Below are 18,117 nucleotides of genomic sequence, written 5' to 3' on the forward strand. Positions count from 1 at the left end.
CTGTATATCATATGTCCTAGACCCAGGTATCTATATATCATATGTCCTAGACCCAGGTATCTATGTATCTATATATCATATGTCCTAGACCCAGGTATCTATGTATCTATATATCATATGTCCAAGACCCAGGTATCTATATATCATATGTCCTAGACCCAGGTATCTATATATCATATGTCCTAGACCCAGGTATCTATGTATCTATATATCATATGTCCAAGACCCAGGTATCTATATATCATATGTCCTAGACCCAGGTATCTATGTATCATATGTCCTAGACCCAGGTGTCTATATATCATATGTCCTAGACCCAGGTATCTGTATATCATATGTCCTAGACCCAGGTATCTGTATATCATATGTCCTAGACTCAGGTATCTGTATATCACATGTCCTAGACCCAGGTATCTATATATCATATGTAATAGACCCAGGTATCTGTATATCATATGTCCTAGACCCAGGTATCTGTATATCATATGTCCTAGACCCAGGTATCTATATATCATATGTAATAGACCCAGGTATCTGTATATCATATGTCCTAGACCCAGGTATCTGTATATCATATGTCCTAGACCCAGGTGTCTATATATCATATGTCCTAGACCCAGGTATCTGTATATCATATGTCCTAGACCCAGGTATCTATATATCATATGTCCTAGACCCAGATATCTATGTATCATATGTCCTAGACCCAGTTATCTGTATATCATATGTCCTAGACCCAGGTATCTATGTATTGATTAGAATCTTTATGGCACCTTACAGGCAACGTTAACAGTGTTGACATACAGTACAGTTTTCACAGTTACTTTGCACTAATGATTCCTTGGGAGTAGTTGTATAAATGACAGTGATTGTAATTCCCTAATCTATCCATAAACATAGTAATGATTACCCATTATAAAGATCCATAGCACCAGTACTCAATGGAAATCATTGAAGACCATTGCAGTTCATATTCATAATAAAAGTAAAATGAGGTTAAATAATAGGCAGGAACTCATTCAATATAATAGAATACAACATCATATCATAATATAGAATAAAATAATATAAAATTGAATAGAACAACTTTATTTTTCATAAACTATCTGTTAAAAGTGGTGTGATATTTTCCTCGATAGTCTCTTCTTGCCCACGGGACAGAGCTGCCCTTAGCCTGAGTGCTGCCACATCATTCACATCATAATGATCAGAAAGAAAAGTGGCACCCTATTCCATTTATAGTGCACTATTTGGGACTTGAAACACACAAACACTCCCACACTCTGGTTAAAACTAGTGCACTATATAGGGGGTTATGACACCACCTCTAATACTAGATTGAACTGTAACTCAATAAGGTAGTGTGCCTCTGTCCAGATTAAAACACTGACGCAGGACCTCAGCTACTCTGATCTTACACTTATCTCTGTATGCATCCTAAACGGCAGCCTATTCCCCTCATAGTGTGGTACTATTGGCCACGGTCCATTGGGCTCTGGGCAAAAAGTAGTGGACTATAAAGGGCATAGGGTGCTATTTGGGATGTAATTAGAAAAAAATCCTCCAGAACCGATGTGATCAGTGACCTGAGGAACAGATATGACACACAGTGGGCTTTTACACTCACTGTCAATAGCCCCAGGTCAATGGCATTAGAGGTTCTAGGTGCCATCGTGTCTAGGGGTCCAATCAATGGCTATAGAGGTTCTAGGGGCCATAGTGTCTAGGGGTCCAGTCAATGGCTATAGAGGTTCTAGGGCCATAGTGTCTAGGGGTCCAGTCAATGGCTATAGAGGTTCTAGGGGCCATAGTGTCTAGGGGTCCAGTCAATGGCTATAGAGGTTCTAGGGGCCATAGTGTCTAGGGGTCCAGTCAATGGCTATAGAGGTTCTAGGGGCCATAGTGTCTAGGGGTCCAGTCAATGGGTATAGAGGTTCTAGGGGCCATCGTGTCTAGGGCTCCAGTCAATGGCTATAGATGCTCTCAGGGCCATAGTGTCTAGGGGTCCAGTCAATGGCTATAGAGGTTCTAGGGGCCATAGTATCTAGGGTCCAGTCAATAGCTATAGAGGTTCTCGGGGCCATAGTGTCTAGGGGTCCAGTCAATGGCTACAGATGCTCTCGGGGCCATCGTGTCCAGAATCTCTACATTTGGTGCTTTTTAAGACTTGGTTCACTGGTTCGCTTCTATTTTTAGTGTCTGCTGCATTGATTTACAGGACATAATATTTTATATCATCTTAGTTTACAGAAGTAATGTATTGGAGAGTATAGGCCCTTATGTAGTTGTCTAACTTCAAGGTTGTAAGCCCCAGTTCTTTAGAGGGACCCAGAGAGAGAGAGAGAGAGGGAGAGGGAGAGAAAGAGAGCGCTCTCTCACTACGAGGCAGATAAAGATAAATCCTCTTATTTCTCTCTGTCAAGTCATCACAGTCTGAAACAAAATACAAATTGAGATTGTAGCAAAAGGCTACGGCAGTCAACTGTTGACTCCAAGGGTTACAGGGGTGATTGAGTGTGGGGTTGAGAGCCTGAGGCTGACGACTAACAGTACTGTTACACAGACAAGGTCGTTTCAGTAGAGAGAATCGCCTCGGCACATAATCCACGTCGCTCTCTCTCTCTCCTGGCTACTTTGAACACTGGCTGGCCTCTTTGAAATTGATTACGGCTGAGGAACAATACTTGGGGAATAAGATCATCAAGACAGATGGAAGTAGGTTTATATACTTTAGAAAAGACATGATATACAGTTTATAGAAGAGTGTCTCCATTAGGACTGTTTGTGTTCAAGTGATTTATGGTTGTCCTGCAATGCCAAATAGTAACAATGGCATCATGGACTGACTCCCAACTCTTTCAGAGACGCTCTCTAACCTAAAGACACTCGCAGAGATTCAGTCTCTTTAATATACTTTTTATTTGTAAATAATCGGCAGCTAAATTCAAAGGACGGACATCCTATGAAGAGGCCTGCAGTTGTGTGAATATGATTTACCTGACAACAACAAAACTAAATCTAATAATAATGTGGTCAACAGTCCTGATAGGTTTGTAAACCATATTGACCAGAGGCTTGGTCCAACCTTGATACATTCTCTACATTCTCATCAATAACGCTAAAGACGGGAAAGTTATTTCCTTGTGTATAAAACTAATCTTTTCTTTTTATTGTATTTTAATGAAACAGTAGTTTGTTCTAAGGCTCTAATTCATTCCATTTGTTATGTTTGGACAACTCATTAACGTGATCATCTATTATCATTAGAGAAGGAGATTTTAAGCTTCTTCTCCCTGGAGATGCCGTGGCAACAACGCAGTTCCTTTTCTTCAGTTTGCATTAAAACAAATGTGAAGCTGCTGATGCATTAGATTAATGTGCTCACTCAATGCCTGCTACTAAGAAACACTGGTCCAGTCCAGCTTGAACTAGAACAAGTTTCTCTCTCTCTCTTTCGCTCTCTCTCTCTCTCTCTGTCCCTCTCCCTCTCCCTCTCCCTCTCTCTCTCTCTCTCTCTCTCTCTCTCCCTCTCTCTTCTCTCTCTTCTCTCTCTCTCTCTCTCTCTCTCTCTCTCTCTCTCCCCTTCTCTCTTTCTCTCTCTCTCTCTCCCCTTCTCTCTCTCTCTCTCTCTCTCTCTCTCTCTCTCTCTCTCTCTCTCTCTCTCTCTCTCTCTTTCTCTGTGTAAATGCCCCCCTCAGCTCAAACTCACACTCTTCCATGACAAGATAGATCTCTAACATTCATTAGTCATTATTGTGCTTTGTAAGCTATCTCGTGTGAGCTGAGACACGTAAGGCAATTGAATCATGAATGGTTCACACCTGATACCCCCAATAGCCCTTCGTGCCTTCTCCCAAACCTTATATTTCTTTGTGATTGTAACTTGTATACAGGTAGACCAGAAAAGCCACATCCCTGATTGACAGATGAGTGACAACCCTGATTAGAAGCACCTGCTGTTCATCGGTTGCTCACCTGTGCTCTCTACGAAGGCTGTTTTGAATGAAAAAGATTTGTACCTACACACTGAAGAAGGGTGACGAGCCGAAACGTCGCTGTACACTATTCCTGATGTAAGCTTCATGCTAAATCCGTTTGAGTGTGGACCCATCACACCTTTGTGCTTATTGTGCTTCATGAAAAGATGATTCATCCTTTTGTTCCATCTACTAAAGCAACAAGGTATAGCAGAACGTGCGTATCTGTCTGTCATTCAAGGCAATTCGACGTGAAAGAAAGAACGCATAATATAAGAACCCAGGAACACCGTGGAAATCCTTGAAGGTACATACTGTCTGAATACATGTTTTTCAATTCAGAAAAAGCCAAGGTAGCTTGCTCTGCTCTGACAAGATTATCATATCAACATCAGGCCAGAACACATCCAGACGGTGATCCTGGATTTGAGTTACAGTACAGTTGTATTAACTAAAGCAGAGTGATCCTCCTATCCTCCATGTATTAACTACAGCAGAGTGATCCTCCTATCCTCCATGTATTAACTACAGCAGAGTGATCCTCCATGTATTAACTACAGCAGAGTGATCCTCCATGTCTGAACTACAGCAGAGTGATCCTCCTATCCTCCATGTATTAACTACAGCAGAGTGATCCTCCTATCCTCCATGTATTAACTACAGCAGAGTGATCCTCCATGTCTGAACTACAGCAGAGTGATCCTCCTATCCTCCATGTATTAACTACAGCAGAGTGATCCTCCTATCCTCCATGTATTAACTACAGCAGAGTGATCCTCCTATCCTCCATGTATTAACTACAGCAGAGTGATCCTCCATGTATCAACTACAGCAGAGTGATCCTCCATGTCTGAACTACAGCAGAGTGATCCTCCTATCCTCCATGTATTAACTACAGCAGAGTGATCCTCCTATCCTCCATGTATTAACTACAGCAGAGTGATCCTCCTATCCTCCATGTATTAACTACAGCAAAGTGATCCTCCTATCCTCCATGCATTAACTACAGCAGAGTGATCCTCCATGTATTAACTACAGCAGAGTGATCCTCCATGTATTAACTACAGCAGAGTGATCCTCCTATCCTCCATATATTAACTACAGCAGAGTGATCCTCCTATCCTCCATATATTAACTACAGCAGAGTGATCCTCCATGTATTAACTACAGCAGAGTGATCCTCCTATCCTCCATGTATTAACTACAGCAGAGTGATCCTCCTGTCCTCCATGTATTAACTACAGCAGAGTGATCCTCCTATCCTCCATGTATTAACTACAGCAGAGTGATTCTCCTATCCTCCATGTATTAACTACAGCAGAGTGATCCTCCTATCCTCCATGTATTAACTACAGCAGAGTGATCCTCCTATCCTCCATGTATTAACTACAGCAGAGTGATCCTCCTATCCTCCATATATTAACTACAGCAGAGTGATCCTCCTATCCTCCATGTATTAACTACAGCAGAGTGATCCTCCTGTCCTCCATGTATTAACTACAGCAGAGTGATCCTCCTATCCTCCATGTAGTAACTACTGCAGAGTGATCCTCCATGTATTAACTACAGCAGAGTGATCCTCCTATCCTCCATGTATTATCTACAGCAGAGTGATCCTCCTATCCTCCATGTATTAACTACAGCAGAGTGATCCTCCTGTCCTCCATGTATTAACTACAGCAGAGTGATCCTCCTATCCTCCATGTATTAACTACAGCAGAGTGATCCTCCTGTCCTCCATGTATTAACTACAGCAGAGTGATCCTCCATGTCTTAACTACAGCAGAGTGATCCTCCTATCCTCCATGTATTAACTACAGCAGAGTGATCCACCTATCCTCCATGTATTAACTACAGCAGAGTGATCCTCCTATCCTCCATGTATTAACTACAGCAGAGTGATCCTCCATGTATTAACTACAGCAGAGTGATCCTCCTATCCTCCATGTATTAACTACAGCAGAGTGATCCTCCTATCCTCCATGTATTAACTACAGCAGAGTGATCCTCCATGTATTAACTACAGCAGAGTGATCCTCCTATCCTCCATGTATTAACTACAGCAGAGTGATCCTCCATGTATTAACTACATCAGAGTGATTCTCCTATCCTCCATGTATTAACTACAGCAGAGTGATCCTCCTGTCCTCCATGTATTAACTACAGCAGAGTGATCCTCCATGTATTAACTACATCAGAGTGATCCTCCTATCCTCCAAGTATTAACTACAGCAGAGTGATCCTCCTATCCTCCATGTATTAACTACAGCAGAGTGATCCTCCTATCCTCCATGTATTAACTACAGCAGAGTGATCCTCCTATCCTCCATGTATTAACTACAGCAGAGTGATCCTCCTATCCTCCATGTATTAACTACAGCAGAGTGATCCTCCTATCCTCCATGTATTAACTACAGCAGAGTGATCCTCCTATCCTCCATGTATTAACTACAGCAGAGTGATCCTCCTATCCTCCATGTATTAACTACAGCAGAGTGATCCTCCTGTCCTCCATGTATTAACTACAGCAGAGTGATCCTCCATGTATTAACTACAGCAGAGTGATCCTCCTATCCTCCATGTATTAACTACAGCAGAGTGATCCTCCATGTATTAACTACAGCAGAGTGATCCTCCTATCCTCCATGTATTAACTACAGCAGAGTGATCCTCCTATCCTCCATGTATTAACTACAGCAGAGTGATCCTCCTGTCCTCCATGTATTAACTACAGCAGAGTAATCCTCCTATCCTCCATGTATTAACTACAGCAGAGTGATCCTCCATGACTGAACTAAAGCAGAGTGATCCTCCATGTCTTAACTACAGCAGAGTGATCCTCCTATCCTCCATGTATTAACTACAGCAGAGTGATCCTCCTATCCTCCATGTATTAACTACAGCAGAGTGATCCTCCTATCCTCCATGTATTAACTACAGCAGAGTGATCCTCCATGACTGAACTAAAGCAGAGTGATCCTCCTATCCTCCATGTATTATCTACAGCAGAGTGATCCTCCTATCCTCCATGTATTAACTACTGCAGAGTGATCCTCCATGTATTAACTACAGCAGAGTGATCCTCCTATCCTCCATGTATTAACTACAGCAGAGTGATCCTCCATGTATTAACTACAGCAGAGTGATCCTCCATGTATTAACTACAGCAGAGTGATCCTCCATGTATTAACTACAGCAGAGTGATCCTTCTATCCTCCATGTATTAACTACAGCAGAGTGATCCTCCTATCCTCCATGTATTAACTACAGCAGAGTGATCCTCCTATCCTCCATGTATTAACTACAGCAGAGTGATCCTCCTATCCTCCATGACTGAACTACAGCAGAGTGATCCTCCATGTATTAACTACAGCAGAGTGATCCTCCATGTATTAACTACAGCAGAGTGATCCTCCTATCCTCCATGTATTAACTACAGCAGAGTGATCCTCCATGTATTAACTACAGCAGAGTGATCCTCCTATCCTCCATGTATTAACTACAGCAGAGTGATCCTCCTATCCTCCATGTCTTAACTACAGCAGAGTGATCCTCCTATCCTCCATGTATTAACTACAGCAGAGTGATCCTCCTATCCTCCATGTATTAACTACAGCAGAGTGATCCTCCTATCCTCCATGTATTAACTACAGCAGAGTGATCCTCCTATCCTCCATGTATTAACTACAGCAGAGTGATCCTCCATGTATTAACTACAGCAGAGTGATCCTCCATGTATTAACTACAGCAGAGTGATCCTCCATGTATTAACTACAGCAGAGTGATCCTCCTATCCTCCATATATTAACTACAGCAGAGTGATCCTCCTATCCTCCATGTATTAACTACAGCAGAGTGATCCTCCATGTATTAACTACAGCAGAGTGATCCTCCTATCCTCCATGTATTAACTACAGCAGAGTGATCCTCCATGTATTAACTACATCAGAGTGATTCTCCTATCCTCCATGTATTAACTACAGCAGAGTGATCCTCCTGTCCTCCATGTATTAACTACAGCAGAGTGATCCTCCATGTATTAACGACATCAGAGTGATCCTCCTATCCTCCATGTATTAACTACAGCAGAGTGATCCTCCTATCCTCCATGTATTAACTACAGCAGAGTGATCCTCCTATCCTCCATGTATTAACTACAGCAGAGTGATCCTCCTATCCTCCATGTATTAACTACAGCAGAGTGATCCTCCTATCCTCCATGTATTAACTACAGCAGAGTGATCCTCCTGTCCTCCATGTATTAACTACAGCAGAGTGATCCTCCATGTATTAACTACAGCAGAGTGATCCTCCTATCCTCCATGTATTAACTACAGCAGAGGGATCCTCCATGTATTAACTACAGCAGAGTGATCCTCCTATCCTCCATGTATTAACTACAGCAGAGTGATCCTCCTATCCTCCATGTATTAACTACAGCAGAGTGATCCTCCTGTCCTCCATGTATTAACTACAGCAGAGTAATCCTCCTATCCTCCATGTATTAACTACAGCAGAGGGATCCTCCATGACTGAACTAAAGCAGAGTGATCCTCCATGTCTTAACTACAGCAGAGTGATCCTCCTATCCTCCATGTATTAACTACAGCAGAGTGATCCTCCTATCCTCCATGTATTAACTACAGCAGAGTGATCCTCCTATCCTCCATGTATTAACTACAGCAGAGTGATCCTCCATGACTGAACTAAAGCAGAGTGATCCTCCATGTCTTAACTACAGCAGAGTGATCCTCCTATCCTCCATGTATTAACTACAGCAGAGTGATCCTCCTATCCTCCATGTATTAACTACAGCAGAGTGATCCTCCATGTATTAACTACAGCAGAGTGATCCTCCTATCCTCCATGTATTAACTACAGCAGAGTGATCCTCCTATCCTCCATGTATTAACTACAGCAGAGTGATCCTCCTATCCTCCATGTATTAACTACAGCAGAGTGATCCTCCTATCCTCCATGTATTAACTACAGCAGAGTGATCCTCCTATCCTCCATGTATTAACTACAGCAGAGTGATCCTCCATGTATTAACTACAGCAGAGTGATCCTCCATGTATTAACTACAGCAGAGTGATCCTCCTATCCTCCATGTCTGAACCAACAGCAGAGTGATCCTCCTGTCCTCCATGTATTAACTACAGCAGAGTGATCCTCCTATCCTCCATGTCTGAACCAACAGCAGAGTGATCCTCCTGTCCTCCATGACTGAACTAAAGCAGAGTGATCCTCCATGTCTTAACTACAGCAGAGTGATCCTCCTATCCTCCATGTATTAACTACAGCAGAGTGATCCTCCTATCCTCCATGTATTAACTAAAGCAGAGTGATCCTCCTATCCTCCATGTATTAACTACAGCAGAGTGATCCTCCATGTATTAACTACAGCAGAGTGATCCTCCATGTATTAACTACAGCAGAGTGATCCTCCTATCCTCCATGTATTAACTACAGCAGAGTGATCCTCCATGTATTAACTACAGCAGAGTGATCCTCCTATCCTCCATGTATTAACTACAGCAGAGTGATCCTCCATGTATTAACTACAGCAGAGTGATCCTCCTATCCTCCATGTCTGAACCAACAGCAGAGTGATCCTCCTGTCCTCCATGTATTAACTACAGCAGAATGATCCTCCATGTATTAACTACAGCAGAGTGATCCTCCTATCCTCCATGTATTAACTACAGCAGAGTGATCCTCCATGTATTAACTACAGCAGAGTGATCCTCCTATCCTCCATGTATTAACTACAGCAGAGTGATCCTCCATGTATTAAGTACAGCAGAGTGATCCTCCATGTATTAACTAAAGCAGAGTGATCCTCCATGTATTAACTACAGCAGAGTGATCCTCCATGTATTAACTACAGCAGAGTGATCCTCCATGTATTAACTACAGCAGAGTGATCCTCCTATCCTCCATGTATTAACTACAGCAGAGTGATCCTCCTATACTCCATGTATTAACTACAGCAGAGTGATCCTCCATGTATTAACTACAGCAGAGTGATCCTCCATGTATTAACTACAGCAGAGTGATCCTCCATGTATTAACTACAGCAGAGTGATCCTCCTATCCTCCATGTATTAACTACAGCAAAGTGATCCTCCTATCCTCCATGTATTAACTACAGCAGAGTGATCCTCCATGTATTAACTACAGCAGAGTGATCCTCCATGTATTAACTACAGCAGAGTGATCCTCCTATCCTCCATGTATTAACTACAGCAGAGTGATCCTCCTATCCTCCATGTATTAACTACAGCAGAGTGATCCTCCTATCCTCCATGTATTAACTACAGCAGAGTGATCCTCCTATCCTCCATGTATTAACTACAGCAGAGTGATCCTCCTATCCTCCATGTATTAACTACAGCAGAGTGATCCTCCTATCCTCCATGTATTAACTACAGCAGAGTGATACTCCTATCCTCCATGTATTAACTACAGCAGAGTGATCCTCCTATCCTCCATGTATTAACTACAGCAGAGTGATTCTCCTATCCTCCATGTATTATCTACAGCAGAGTGATCCTCCTATCCTCCATGTATTAACTACAGCAGAGTGATCCTACATGTATTAACTACAGCAGAGTGATCCTCCTATCCTCCATGTATTAACTACAGCAGAGTGATCCTCCATGTATTAACCACAGCAGAGTGATCCTCCTATCCTCCATGTATTAACTACAGCAGAGTGATCCTCCATTTATTAACTACAGCAGAGTGATCCTCCATGTATTAACTACAGCAGAGTGATCCTCCTATCCTCCATGTATTAACTACAGCAAAGTGATCCTCCTATCCTCCATGTATTAACTACAGCAGAGTGATCCTCCTATCCTCCATGTCTTAACTACAGCAGAGTGATCCTCCTATCCTCCATGTATTAACTACAGCAGAGTGATCCTCCTATCCTCCATGTATTAACTACAGCAGAGTGATCCTCCTGTCCTCCATGTATTAACTACAGCAGAGTGATCCTCCATGTATTAACTACAGCAGAGTGATCCTCCATGTATTAACTAAAGCAGAGCTATCCTCCATGTATTAACTAACAGCAGAGTGATCCTCCTATCCTCCATGTGTTAACTACAGCAGAGTGATCCTCCTGTCCTCCATGTATTAACTACAGCAGAGTGATCCTCCATGTATTAACTACAGCAGAGTGATCCTCCTATCCTCCAAGTATTTACTACAGCAGAGTGATCCTCCTATCCTCCATATATTAACTACAGCAGAGTGATCCTCCTATCCTCCATGTATTAACTACAGCAGAGTGATCCTCCATGTATTAACTACAGCAGAGTGATCCTCCTATCCTCCATGTATTAACTACAGCAGAGTGATCCTCCATGTATTAACTACAGCAGAGTGATCCTCCATGTATTAACTACAGCAGAGTGATCCTCCTATCCTCCATGTATTAACTACAGCAGAGTGATCCTCCTATCCTCCATGTATTAACTACAGCAGAGTGATCCTCCTATCCTCCATGTATTAACTACAGCAGAGTGATCCTCCATGTATTAACTACAGCAGAGTGATCCTCCTGTCCTCCATGTATTAACTACAGCAGAGTGATCCTCCTATCCTCCATGTATTAACTACAGCAGAGTGATCCTCCTATCCTCCATGTATTAACTACAGCAGAGTGATCCTCCTATCCTCCATGCATTAACTACAGCAGAGTGATCCTCCTATCCTCCATGTATTAACTACAGCAGAGTGATCCTCCTATCCTCCATGTATTAACTACAGCAGAGTGATCCTCCTATCCTCCATGTATTAACTACAGCAGAGTGATCCTCCTATCCTCCATGTATTAACTACAGCAGAGTGATCCTCCATGTATTAACTACAGCAGAGTGATCCTCCTATCCTCCATGTATTAACTACAGCAGAGTGATCCTCCTATCCTCCATGTATTAACTACAGCAGAGTGATCCTCCTGTCCTCCATGTATTAACTACAGCAGAGTGATCCTCCTATCCTCCATGTATTAACTACAGCAGAGTGATCCTCCATGTATTAACTACAGCAGAGTGATCCTCCTATCCTCCATGTATTAACTACAGCAGAGTGATCCTCCTATCCTCCATGTATTAACTACAGCAGAGTGATCCTCCTATCCTCCATGTATTAACTACAGCAGAGTGATCCTCCTATCCTCCATGTATTAACTACAGCAGAGTGATCCTCCTATCCTCCATGTATTAACTACAGCAGAGTGATCCTCCTATCCTCCATGTATTAACTACAGCAGAGTGATCCTCCTATCCTCCATGTATTAACTACAGCAGAGTGATCCTCCTATCCTCCATGTATTAACTACAGCAGAGTGATCCTCCATGTATTAACTACAGCAGAGTGATCCTCCTATCCTCCATGTATTAACTACAGCAGAGTGATCCTCCTATCCTCCATGTATTAACTACAGCAGAGTGATCCTCCTGTCCTCCATGTATTAACTACAGCAGAGTGATCCTCCTATCCTCCATGTATTAACTACAGCAGAGTGATCCTCCATGTATTAACTACAGCAGAGTGATCCTCCTATCCTCCATGTATTAACTACAGCAGAGTGATCCTCCATGTATTAACTACAGCAGAGTGATCCTCCATGTATTAACTACAGCAGAGTGATCCTCCTATCCTCCATGTATTAACTACAGCAGAGTGATCCTCCATGTATTAACTACAGCAGAGTGATCCTCCTATCCTCCATGTATTAACTACAGCAGAGTGATCCTCCTATCCTCCATATATTAACTACAGCAGAGAGATCCTCCATGTCTGACCTACAGCAGAGTGATCCTCCTATCCTCCATGTCTGAACTACAGCAGAGTGATCCTCCTATCCTCCATGTATTAACTACAGCAGAGTGATCCTCCATGTCTGACCTACAGCAGAGTGATCCTCCTATCCTCCATGTATTAACTACAGCAGAGTGATCCTCCTATCCTCCATGTATTAACTACAGCAGAGTGATCCTCCTATCCTCCATGTATTAACTACAGCAGAGTGATCCTCCATGTATTAACTACAGCAGAGTGATCCTCCTATCCTCCATGTATTAACTACAGCAGAGTGATCCTCCATGTATTAACTACAGCAGAGTGATCCTCCATGTATTAACTACAGCAGAGTGATCCTCCTATCCTCCATGTATTACCTACAGCAGAGTGATCCTCCATGACTGAACTAAAGCAGAGTGATCCTCCATGTCTTAACTACAGCAGAGTGATCCTCCTATCCTCCATGTATTAACTACAGCAGAGTCATCCTCCTATCCTCCATGTATTAACTACAGCAGAGTGATCCTCCTATCCTCCATGTATTAACTACAGCAGAGTGATCCTCCATGTATTAACTACAGCAGAGTGATCCTCCATGTATTAACTACAGCAGAGTGATCCTCCTATCCTCCATGTCTGAACCAACAGCAGAGTGATCCTCCTGTCCTCCATGTATTAACTACAGCAGAGTGATCCTCCTATCCTCCATGTCTGAACCAACAGCAGAGTGATCCTCCTGTCCTCCATGACTGAACTAAAGCAGAGTGATCCTCCATGTCTTAACTACAGCAGAGTGATCCTCCTATCCTCCATGTATTAACTAAAGCAGAGTGATCCTCCTATCCTCCATGTATTAACTACAGCAGAGTGATCCTCCATGTATTAACTACAGCAGAGTGATCCTCCATGTATTAACTACAGCAGAGTGATCCTCCTATCCTCCATGTATTAACTACAGCAGAGTGATCCTCCATGTATTAACTACAGCAGAGTGATCCTCCTATCCTCCATGTATTAACTACAGCAGAGTGATCCTCCATGTATTAACTACAGCAGAGTGATCCTCCTATCCTCCATGTCTGAACCAACAGCAGAGTGATCCTCCTGTCCTCCATGTATTAACTACAGCAGAATGATCCTCCATGTATTAACTACAGCAGAGTGATCCTCCTATCCTCCATGTATTAACTACAGCAGAGTGATCCTCCATGTATTAACTACAGCAGAGTGATCCTCCTATCCTCCATGTATTAACTACAGCAGAGTGATCCTCCATGTATTAAGTACAGCAGAGTGATCCTCCATGTATTAACTACAGCAGAGTGATCCTCCATGTATTAACTACAGCAGAGTGATCCTCCATGTATTAACTACAGCAGAGTGATCCTCCATGTATTAACTACAGCAGAGTGATCCTCCTATCCTCCATGTATTAACTACAGCAGAGTGATCCTCCTATCCTCCATGTATTAACTACAGCAGAGTGATCCTCCATGTATTAACTACAGCAGAGTGATCCTCCATGTATTAACTACAGCAGAGTGATCCTCCATGTATTAACTACAGCAGAGTGATCCTCCTATCCTCCATGTATTAACTACAGCAAAGTGATCCTCCTATCCTCCATGTATTAACTACAGCAGAGTGATCCCCCATGTATTAACTACAGCAGAGTGATCCTCCATGTATTAACTACAGCAGAGTGATCCTCCTATCCTCCATGTATTAACTACAGCAGAGTGATCCTCCTATCCTCCATGTATTAACTACAGCAGAGTGATCCTCCTATCCTCCATGTATTAACTACAGCAGAGTGATCCTCCTATCCTCCATGTATTAACTACAGCAGAGTGATCCTCCTATCCTCCATGTATTAACTACAGCAGAGTGATCCTCCTATCCTCCATGTATTAACTACAGCAGAGTGATACTCCTATCCTCCATGTATTAACTACAGCAGAGTGATCCTCCTATCCTCCATGTATTAACTACAGCAGAGTGATTCTCCTATCCTCCATGTATTATCTACAGCAGAGTGATCCTCCTATCCTCCATGTATTAACTACAGCAGAGTGATCCTCCATGTATTAACTACAGCAGAGTGATCCTCCTATCCTCCATGTATTAACTACAGCAGAGTGATCCTCCATTTATTAACTACAGCAGAGTGATCCTCCATGTATTAACTACAGCAGAGTGATCCTCCTATCCTCCATGTATTAACTACAGCAAAGTGATCCTCCTATCCTCCATGTATTAACTACAGCAGAGTGATCCTCCTATCCTCCATGTCTTAACTACAGCAGAGTGATCCTCCTATCCTCCATGTATTAACTACAGCAGAGTGATCCTCCTATCCTCCATGTATTAACTACAGCAGAGTGATCCTCCTGTCCTCCATGTATTAACTACAGCAGAGTGATCCTCCATGTATTAACTACAGCAGAGTGATCCTCCATGTATTAACTAAAGCAGAGCTATCCTCCATGTATTAACTAACAGCAGAGTGATCCTCCTATCCTCCATGTGTTAACTACAGCAGAGTGATCCTCCTGTCCTCCATGTATTAACTACAGCAGAGTGATCCTCCATGTATTAACTACAGCAGAGTGATCCTCCTATCCTCCAAGTATTTACTACAGCAGAGTGATCCTCCTATCCTCCATATATTAACTACAGCAGAGTGATCCTCCTATCCTCCATGTATTAACTACAGCAGAGTGATCCTCCATGTATTAACTACAGCAGAGTGATCCTCCTATCCTCCATGTATTAACTACAGCAGAGTGATCCTCCATGTATTAACTACAGCAGAGTGATCCTCCATGTATTAACTACAGCAGAGTGATCCTCCTATCCTCCATGTATTAACTACAGCAGAGTGATCCTCCTATCCTCCATGTATTAACTACAGCAGAGTGATCCTCCTATCCTCCATGTATTAACTACAGCAGAGTGATCCTCCATGTATTACCTACAGCAGAGTGATCCTCCTGTCCTCCATGTATTAACTACAGCAGAGTGATCCTCCTATCCTCCATGTATTAACTACAGCAGAGTGATCCTCCTATCCTCCATGTATTAACTACAGCAGAGTGATCCTCCTATCCTCCATGCATTAACTACAGCAGAGTGATCCTCCTATCCTCCATGTATTAACTACAGCAGAGTGATCCTCCTATCCTCCATGTATTAACTACAGCAGAGTGATCCTCCTATCCTCCATGTATTAACTACAGCAGAGTGATCCTCCTATCCTCCATGTATTAACTACAGCAGAGTGATCCTCCATGTATTAACTACAGCAGAGTGATCCTCCTATCCTCCATGTATTAACTACAGCAGAGTGATCCTCCTATCCTCCATGTATTAACTACAGCAGAGTGATCCTCCTGTCCTCCATGTATTAACTACAGCAGAGTGATCCTCCTATCCTCCATGTATTAACTACAGCAGAGTGATCCTCCATGTATTAACTACAGCAGAGTGATCCTCCTATCCTCCATGTATTAACTACAGCAGAGTGATCCTCCTATCCTCCATGTATTAACTACAGCAGAGTGATCCTCCTATCCTCCATGTATTAACTACAGCAGAGTGATCCTCCTATCCTCCATGTATTAACTACAGCAGAGTGATCCTCCTATCCTCCATGTATTAACTACAGCAGAGTGATCCTCCTATCCTCCATGTATTAACTACAGCAGAGTGATCCTCCTATCCTCCATGTATTAACTACAGCAGAGTGATCCTCCTATCCTCCATGTATTAACTACAGCAGAGTGATCCTCCATGTATTAACTACAGCAGAGTGATCCTCCTATCCTCCATGTATTAACTACAGCAGAGTGATCCTCCTATCCTCCATGTATTAACTACAGCAGAGTGATCCTCCTGTCCTCCATGTATTAACTACAGCAGAGTGATCCTCCTATCCTCCATGTATTAACTACAGCAGAGTGATCCTCCATGTATTAACTACAGCAGAGTGATCCTCCTATCCTCCATGTATTAACTACAGCAGAGTGATCCTCCATGTATTAACTACAGCAGAGTGATCCTCCATGTATTAACTACAGCAGAGTGATCCTCCTATCCTCCATGTATTAACTACAGCAGAGTGATCCTCCATGTATTAACTACAGCAGAGTGATCCTCCTATCCTCCATGTATTAACTACAGCAGAGTGATCCTCCTATCCTCCATATATTAACTACAGCAGAGAGATCCTCCATGTCTGACCTACAGCAGAGTGATCCTCCTATCCTCCATGTCTGAACTACAGCAGAGTGATCCTCCTATCCTCCATGTATTAACTACAGCAGAGTGATCCTCCATGTCTGACCTACAGCAGAGTGATCCTCCTATCCTCCATGTATTAACTACAGCAGAGTGATCCTCCTATCCTCCATGTATTAACTACAGCAGAGTGATCCTCCTATCCTCCATGTATTAACTACAGCAGAGTGATCCTCCATGTATTAACTACAGCAGAGTGATCCTCCTATCCTCCATGTATTAACTACAGCAGAGTGATCCTCCATGTATTAACTACAGCAGAGTGATCCTCCATGTATTAACTACAGCAGAGTGATCCTCCTATCCTCCATGTATTAACTACAGCAGAGTGATCCTCCATGACTGAACTAAAGCAGAGTGATCCTCCATGTCTTAACTACAGCAGAGTGATCCTCCTATCCTTCATGTATTAACTACAGCAGAGTGATCCTCCATGTATTAACTACAGCAGAGTGATCCTCCTATCCTCCATGTATTAACTACAGCAGAGTGATCCTCCTATCCTCCATGTATTAACTACAGCAGAGTGATCCTCCATGTATTAACTACAGCAGAGTGATCCTCCTATCCTCCATGTATTAACTACAGCAGAGTGATCCTACTATCCTCCATGTATTAACTACAGCAGAGTGATCCTCCATGTATTAACTACAGCAGAGTGATCCTCCTATCCTCCATGTCTGAACCAACAGCAGAGTGATCCTCCTGTCCTCCATGTATTAACTACAGCAGAGTGATCCTCCTATCCTCCATGACTGAACTAAAGCAGAGTGATCCTCCATGTCTTAACTACAGCAGAGTGATCCTCCTATCCTCCATGTATTAACTACAGCAGAGTGATCCTCCTATCCTCCATGTATTAACTACAGCAGAGTGATCCTCCTATCCTCCATGTATTGACTACAGCAGAGTGATCCTCCATGTATTAACTACAGCAGAGTGATCCTCCTATCCTCCATGTCTGAACCAACAGCAGAGTGATCCTCCATGTCTTAACTACAGCAGAGTGATCCTCCTGTCC

Source organism: Salvelinus fontinalis, chromosome 1 (genome assembly GCF_029448725.1).
Source record: "Salvelinus fontinalis isolate EN_2023a chromosome 1, ASM2944872v1, whole genome shotgun sequence".
In the NCBI taxonomy this organism is placed as follows: Eukaryota; Metazoa; Chordata; class Actinopteri; order Salmoniformes; family Salmonidae; genus Salvelinus; species Salvelinus fontinalis.